This window comes from Miscanthus floridulus, chromosome 17 (assembly GCF_019320115.1).
Source record: "Miscanthus floridulus cultivar M001 chromosome 17, ASM1932011v1, whole genome shotgun sequence".
NCBI lineage: Eukaryota > Viridiplantae > Streptophyta > Magnoliopsida > Poales > Poaceae > Miscanthus > Miscanthus floridulus.
Window position 1 is genome coordinate 77257503 of NC_089596.1, and position 8998 is coordinate 77266500.

General features: G+C 43.6%; 1 pseudogene; it reads right to left on the bottom strand.

Annotated features, from left to right (window-relative positions):
- Positions 1 to 7188: 7188 nt before the first annotated feature.
- On the bottom strand, positions 7189 to 8732 carry LOC136515821 (uncharacterized; annotated as a pseudogene).
- Between the last annotated feature and the right edge of the window lie 266 nt (positions 8733 to 8998).

The following is an 8998-nucleotide window of genomic DNA, read 5'->3' on the forward strand; positions in this document are numbered from 1 at the left end:
AAACATCCATATAGAATAGGAGTTAATGAATTAGAAGAGCTTAAGAAACAACTAAAAGAGTTGCAAGAAAAAGGTTTCATACACCCCAGTTCTTCCCCGTGGGGGGCACCTGTGATCTTTGTGGATAAGAAGGATGGTAGTCAGCGAATGTGTGTGGATTACTGCTCACTTAATGAGGTTACAATCAAGAATAAATACCCTTTGCCTAGGATTGATGATTTGTTTGATCAGTTGAGAGGAGCCCATGTGTTCTCCAAGATTGATCTTCGATCTGGTTATCATCAGCTTAAGATTTGAAACTCGGACATACCTAAGACAGCATTCACTACACGGTATGGATTATATGAGTACACTATTATGTCTTTTGGATTGACCAATGCACCTGCATACTTCATGTATCTGATGAATAAGGTGTTCATGGAGTTTCTGGATAAATTTGTGGTGGTATTCATAGATGACATACTAATATTCTCCAAGACTGAAGAAGAACATGCTGAACATATAAGGTTGGTCTTGCAAAAGCTTAGAGAACATAAGTTGTACGCTAAGCGGAGCAAGTGTGAGTTTTGGTTGAAGGAAGTCTCTTTTCTGGGTCATGTTGTCTCCAATGGTGGAATAGCAGTGGATCCAGGCAAAGTGCAAGATGTACTGAATTGGAAACCACCAACAACGGTAAGTGAGATTCGAAGCTTTTTGGGATTGGCTGGATACTACAGAAGGTTCATTGAAGGTTTTTCCAAGCTAGCCAAGCCTATGACAGCTCTGTTGGAAAAGAATGCCAAATTTGTATGGTCTAATAAATGCCAGGCAAATTTTAAAGAGCTAAAGAAAAGATTGACTACAGCCCCAGTATTAATTCTGCCAGATTTAAGCAAGAACTTCTCTATTTATTGTGATGCATCCCGTTTGGGTCTTGGATGTGTGCTTATGCAAGAAGGAAGAGTGGTTGCATATGCATCTAGACAACTAAGGAAGCATGAGTTGAACTATCCTACTCATGACTTGGAATTGGTAGCTATGGTTCATGCTTTGAAGATCTAGAGACATTATCTAATTGGACATAAGAGTGATATCTATACTGATCATAAGAGTTTGAAGTATATCTTTACCCAATCAGATCTGAATCTGAGACAACGTCGTTGGTTGGAATTGATCAAAGACTATGATTTGGAAGTGCATTATCACCCGGGAAAGGCAAACGTCGTAGCAGATGCACTTAGCAGAAAGAGCTATGTCAATGGACTTTAGATGACATCTATGTCAGCAAAGTTGTGTGCTGAAATGGAGTATCTCAACTTGAGTCTTGTCACTAATGCAATGGAATTGGTGATAGAGCCTATATTGGAGCAAGAGATACGCAAAGGTCAATTGGAGGATGAAAAAGTTAAGGAGATAGCAAAGAATGTAGTGCTTGGAAAGGCACCCGGATTCAGAATGGATGAGAATGGTACTCTTTGGTTCAGAAAAAGGATATGTGTACCTGAAGTGAAGGCTATCCATGATGCAATTCTGCAAGAGGCCCATGAGTCTTCTTATTCTATACATCCCAGAAGTACCAAGATGTATTTGGATCTCAAGGAGAAGTATTGGTGGTATGGTTTGAAGAGAGATGTGGTAGAATATGTGGCTTTGTGTGACACTTGTCAAAGAGTGAAAGATGAGCATCAAAGACCTACAGGGTTACTACAACCAATGAAAATTCCTGAATGTAAATGGGAAGAAGTTGGTATGGACTTTATCGTAGGATTGCCCCGCACGCAAAGAAGCTATGATTCAATATGGGTAATAGTGGATCGACTCACAATGGTTGCCCACTTTTTACCAGTCAAGACTACCTATACTGGTGCAAGACTAGCAGAGTTGTACATGAAAAGAATAGTGTGCTTACATGGTGTTCCCAAGAAAATTGTGTCGGATAGAGGCACTCAGTTTACATCACAATTCTGGCATAAAGTACATAGATCTTTGGGCATAAAGTTGAATTTCAGTTCTACTTACCACCCGCAAACTGATGGACAGACTGAAAGGATCAACTAGATTTTGCAAGATATGTTGAGAGCTTGTGCACTTCAGTATGGTGATAGTTGGGATAAGAGTCTGCCATACGCAAAGTTCTCATACAACAACAGTTATCAGAAGAGTCTCAAGATGGCACCTTTTGAGGCGTTGTATGGACGTAAATGTAGAACGCCTTTGTTCTGGAATCAGACTGGAGAAACTCAAGTGTTTGGACCCGATGTCCTTAGAGATGTGGAAGAACAAGTGAGAATGATTAGAGACAATTTGAGAGTAGCTCAGTCCCGACAGAAGAGTTACGCTGATATTCGTAGAAGAGAGCTGACTTTCAAAATTGGTGATTATGTGTACTTGAAGGTGTCACCAATGAGAAATGTGAGAAGATTCAATATGAAGGGAAAGTTAGCACCAAGGTATATAGGACCTTTTAAGATCCTAGAGAGACATGGAGAAGTAGCTTATCAGTTGGAACTACCTGAGAGTTTGTCAGGTGTGCATGACGTGTTCCATGTTTCCCAATTGAAGAAGTGTTTGAGGGTACCAGAAGAGCAAATTCCTTTGGAAGAACTTGCTGTCAGAGAAGATCTTACTTATGAAGAGTATCCGATAAAAATCTTGGAAACTGCCGAAAGAGTTACGAGAAGCCAAACTATAAAGATGTGCAAGGTGCAGTGGAATCGATATACAGAGGATGAGGCTACTTGGGAAAGAGAAGAGGATCTAAGAAAGACTTATCCCCAACTGTTTGAGTAAGCAATCACCTGAATCTCGAGGATGAGATTCATCTTAAGGGGGGTAGAATTGTAACATCCTAAAATTTGCACTCTTTTAAATAGCTAAATTGATTTATTTACGCAATTATGTGTGCATACAAATGTAGGAAAATAATAATTTTATAAAACTAAAATCAAATATAAGATTAGCTACAAGTGATGCATACATGCTGTTGCATATTATTTTGTGAATGTTTGGAATTTATTAAAGATTTCAAAAAGAATTGAAAATTTGATTTAAAAATGGATTTGGAAAATTGTAGAAAAAGAAAAAAAAAGAAAAGAATCATTTTTCCCCTCCCTTCTTGATTTTTGGCCCGCTGGCCTTTTCCTTCGTGCCTGCTGCCAGCCCAGCCACGCGCCTCGCTCGGCCCAGCAAGCCGCGCCAGCCCAGCTCACCTCCCCTTTCGCGTGCTACGCGGCCCAGCACCGTTGCCGGCCCAGCCCAGCCAAACGGCCTGGCCGCAACCGCCGCCCATGCTCCTCCCCAGCCGCTGACGCCCAGGCCCTGCTTGTCGGCGTTGTCCCCTTCCCCGCGTGGCTTGGAACCGCCCACGCCCAGCGTCTGAGCAACCGCCACCCACGATGGGCGTCGTGGGAGCGTCCCCCCCCCCCCCGCTCGTTGGCCTTGATAAATAGGAGCTGAGCCCCCCCCCCCCCGTGTGCCTCTGCTATTCCCCCACGCCATTTTCGCTCGCTCATGCCTTGGAAGCCCCACAACCGCTGCACGAAAGAGCTCCGCCGGCCACCGTCCTCGCCGTCCGCGTCGCCGCCTTCTCCGAGCCTCCCCGTCCTCGTTCTTCCCCGCGGTGAGAATCCCCTGGCCTCCCTCTACCTTCTAGTACCGTTAGTTTTGATTTTCTTGGCTTCTAGAGCCCTGGCCACATGCGTCCGCAAGCTTTGGCCACCGGCCATGGTGGCCACCACGCTACCCGCGTCCTCCGACCGCCGTATCGGCATGGCCGAGACCCTCTACTTCCCCCGCTTACCCCGGTGCCCTCGGTTCTTCATTTGGTGAACCCTAGCCCCCTAACTGCGCACGCCAGAGACCTCCACGTCGCCGGCCATGGTGCTTTGCTGTTGGCGTTACTGTTCTGGCCGGCCAGCTTGTTTCTCTCTCCCCCGGTTTCGATTCCAGCCATCTGTTTTCCGATCTGCGATCGAGATTAGAAGATACCTCTTCGGAGGTCAAATAGCTAAAGAGACCCTCGGCTTTCATCTAATTGAACCCACAGTCCAATGCGTAGTTCCCCGAATGCGCATTCTTGTTTTGAAAACGTAAACTTCACTGCTTAAGTCTAAAATACGTTTTCAGTATTTACAGAAATGCCATTTGAACTGTTTTGCTTATAAAATTGTCGTTTTAGCTCCGAATTGATCCATTCAAATTGCGTTAGCTTCGTAATTCCATAAGCTACATGTTAGAACCACTGTTAGTCAAGTTTGGAACATTTTAATTTCCTAGTTAGATTTAATTAAATATATTGCTATAGGAAAAACCTGTTTAAATCATAACTTTCGCATTCTAGCTCCGTTTTTCATGAACTTCGCGTTGACGTGATCGTAGCGAGACGTAGATTATTTTCACAAACATTTTACCTTGTTTTCTATACTATTGGTGTACTGTTCTAATGATAGGAATGTTTGCTTTGCATGAATGCTTTTGGGAATGTCGTATGTTGCCGTGTTGGTCGTGTTCAGACGGTGAGAAAAACATTGGAGACCAAGAATTCTTCGATGACCAGCAGGACCAGCAAGAGTTTGTGAACCAAGGCAAGTATAGCATGGGCCTTCCTTGATGTCCTAATTCACTTTAATCAATTACTCATTTGCATGTGTCTAATTTTGATACCCGTAAGGACATCCTAGTTATTGTTTATCATGTTCCTTGTCTCCTATGGGTTAAATGCATATGGGTAGATTGCTAGTGCTCTAACTGAACTTGGTATACATGATGATGAATGACTCTATGGAACTAAGAGTTTAACCTGATATATAACAACTATTTTATAGGGCGAAGGTGCAAATGACCTTTGATCATGTTGCTCCCGGCCCTCCATAAGGACTTATCTGTCGGTAAAAGCTAGGATTGATAGTGCAACCGGGAGAGTCATATGGCTCTGACATTAGCTCAGTAATAGGATCTTTTCTAGCTAGTTAGAGGTTACCTTTTTGGCGCAAATGGGGCTTGCCATGTTGGGTATAGGGCTGCCTCTGTTCCTATGAGTATAGCCGCGATGGATGTGTGCCATAGGAAAGGGGGTTTCCTACATCTGCCTGCCAAGGAAACCTAGCGGCCCTAACTTGTTAGAGAAACCTATGAAATGGCTTCATAGTGTACCCTGCCCGCTCACCTTAGCAGTGACATGGGAGTAATTAACCCAGGCATATGGGAATCACGACTCGCGGTGAATGTGCACCACCTCTGCAGAGGGTAACAAATTGTTATAACAGTCATGCTCACGGTTACGAGCAGCCCGGAAAACTCATAGAATAACTGGATACTTGTGGATGATTATTTAAGTTGTTCAATGATGATATATGGTACACTTGACCCTAATATATGTTCTTATGGGAATTAAATGGGAGCTTAAGCATAATTTGATAACACCTGAGAATAAAAGCTTGACTTACTAAAAATGCTAACTGCAGTAAACCAGAGTCAACCCTTTTTGAGCTTCATAACCCCATGTTAGCTTGTTAAGTACGGGATGTACTTACACTTGTTTATTTCCTTTATTTGGATAAAAATCCTGGATGGGTAACAGATGACAACGGGTATGAGGAATTCCCGAAGGATTTTTAGGCTTGTGGTCAACCAGTTGACCTTCCCTGTGATGAAGCCCATGAGAGTTTATTATCTTTTTATTTTCCGCTGTGTAATGTAAGACTAAGTTATATTAAGGATCTGATGTATGAACACTGTGATGATACATTATGTAATTTGTCAGCTTGTGTGTGTGATTGATCCCTGGGCACACACGAGTTTTGTGCATTCAATTTTATCCTTAAAATTGGTTGTGACACTTGAGTACCATAGTCCAGATGAAGACAATATATCAAAAGAAGATAGTGATTCTGTTGTATCTGAATTATGACATTGAAATTTGTATCTAAATTATGAAATTGTAAGACCTTGTATGCAATGATTCTGTTTCAATGTTAAACTTGATTTATGAATTCTATTCTATGCACATGTAACCTATTGGAAGTTACATAGAGGCTATATGCTTCCAAAATATCATGGATATGTTATATGCTGCCCAGAATTCATTGATATGATATATACTACAAAAATTTTGGGTTTTTATGACAACCTGACAGTGTCATGGAAATTACAGGATCTGCATGATATATATGCTAGAAGTTACATACATGCTGCCAAAATTTCATCACACACAGGTTACACATCAAAGCAAAAGGGATGTTTAATTCCAACATACTCCCTCCGTCCGTGTATACAAGGCGCAACCACTTTTGTTTCAAGTCCGAGAATACAGGGCGGTGGCCTCGGCTGCTGTTCACGTGCGCATGCAAACATTTAGTGCTACGTCGCTCGTCTCCTTGGCTCCCACGCTGCATGCAGCTGACCGTTACTCACCGCTAGCAGCGCATGCGAGCGAGACTAGTACTCCTATACGAAAGCAGTATAAGTTCTCATAATGCATCCTCTTTTCTCAAGTGGTCATTTTTTTCACTGCATGAGTAAGCAGCATCTTCTCTAGTGAGACTATTGCATAATCCAACTTGCGTGCTTGTGCCTTAGCTCACTTACAACATTTTTGTGCAGCGACGAAGATGGCAGAGGTGACTGGAGATGCTGAGGCTGCAGGGGCGCAAGCAAGGTAGTAGTTCGCCCATGCTCGGCGCATGCGTCGTAGGGCACATAAGGAGCTCAGCCATGCTCGAGTGCTCCATGTCTGCGCCACACGCATACAACGGCAAGCGCAAGTCGAGCTTGGCCGCGCCCGAGCCCTCCGTCACCGTCAGCAAGTGGAGCTTCGCCGTGCAGGAGTTCTGTCGAACACTGGCAGATCTTGGCCGCGCCTAAGCGCTCCGTCTCCGTCAGCAAGTGAAGCGGCAGGTGATGACCATGGCACCGACTCGGACAACATTCGGTACATTCCAGACTCACTGGCCGGCGACACCATTGTTCCAGATTCTTTCGAGGACGAGGAGGAAGAAGCTAGAATTGCTGCACATCTTGCTGCTGAAGCAGAAAAAGATGAGAAAGCTCTTGCGATTGTCCGTCCAATGATGTTTAAAATCATCTTCCCTAATTTTCCTGAACTACATAAGTGATGCGAAACGAGCAATGTTGTACTCTTGCTTTTTTTATCTAACCGGTTACATGCAGTAGGAGTACATTTTTGTGAAACACTAAGGCACTAGCACTAAGCTATGCAGCGATGAAATTCACTGCATCTTGGTAAATTTCTTTATCTACTTGTAGCCTTACTGGAAGTTGATGAATTCTCTCTAATGTTCCCTTCTTCATATGAGGGATAGCATAATGTTGCCCTCCTTTTGCACGCATAATCTCTATCATGCAACCCTGCAATGTTAGGAACACACGGTTTGACCTGTCTACTGGAAATTCTAAGTACGCTTTGGTCACATTCGACTCGATGTCTTGGATGGTTGATGGAGATGACTTTTCAAACAAAGCCTGCAGAGCTGCAAAAAAACCTAGATCCAAAACATTTAGATCCGGGGAGTTGGGTGGCTAGCACATTAGCCGTATATTCCACCCATCTGCTTGTGCAGCTTGACAAAAAACTGGATCGTCAACTGCAATATGCGTCCTTGCGTTATCTTGTTGGACGAATATAGGACGTCCTCGTTCTTCAGCTGGCCATTTTTCTTTGATGGCTGGCAAGACCTTGTCAACGAGAAAGGTACGAATAGTATCTCTCGTGACCGATGTCATGGCCTTGAGCTGCATGGTTCCTGTACATACATACAACCAAGATTAGTAGAGTAATCCTAATTTAAGTAATCCAAATTTAAGTAAAATTAAACAGCTTTACCCTTAGGCCTATTCGGACTTTTCCTCTTGGCTGGCTCCAAGTAGGTGAAGGGAAAAATCCCTATTTTTCCATCAAATGTGCATATGCCGTTCTCAAATCTTGGGCGGGCTTTTACGCCTAAAAACATCACTTTTTCAATGAAATTTTTGCTCTTGACATGTCTTCGAGGGATCTCTTCCCCAGGCGCCAAGTAATAATTTTGGTTTTTCTTTGTCCTATAGAACCATTTCTCATCTATGTAAATGACATTGTACAAAGATTTGAAGGTTGGATCGTCTGGTATGCTTTGACTATCAAGCATATTTAAGCAAAAACGCACACGTTCTTTCATGTTTTGTTCTGTTAAGGTGAACTTTATGGCATTTGTATGACGCCTAAACTTTCCTTCTTTGAGCCGGTCATGCAATGTGCTTTTAGGCATTTTCAAGGCGTTGGCTAGGTCTCGGACAGTATGACGCTCTCTAAGCGGCACATCTTTTATGGCATATGGGTTAAATGGTTTTTTTTTCTACCACAAAATTTTTTCTTGTTGTTTTCGAAAGCTAAAATACCACCACCAGTTTGTCCATCTCGCCATACGCGCTGGACAACTCTCACCGGAATCCACGTATCAGCAGCAACAGACTTCGTTACTCCCTCCTTCATCATGCCTGGAGCAGATCTTTCTAAGCACATGGCATAGATGACCTTTTTTATATCAGGAGGGTAGTGCCTCCTCCTCCTGATATTGGTAGGAGTACCTACACACAAAAATAAAATCATGCCCGTGTCAAACAGCTGTACGTACATGAGACATGCAGCAACAAAAATAAATGAAAAAAATCAGCTTCGTCGGGTACTAACCTAAGTCGAGTGCCACAAAATCAGCTTCATCGGCAGCGGCGTCGTTTTGGTCCATGGCATGCCCACCGTCGTCCGTTTCTTCAGCGTGGTCCACAGCGTGTACACCGGCGTCTCCTTCTCCAGGTTTAGGTTGAGCCACGGCGTCCCCTTCGGCTCTAGCTTCATGCATGCCATCAGCTGCGTCGTTGTCGGTCTCTTCGTCGTCGCCATCACCTGCAATGCCGCTAAACCATTAGATTCCGAAAGGCACCGAAGAATAAAAATGGGAACAAGAGGAATGAGTACCTTCATTGCCAGGTTCCCAAACAAAATCGTAGTCCAAATCAAGTACGCCTC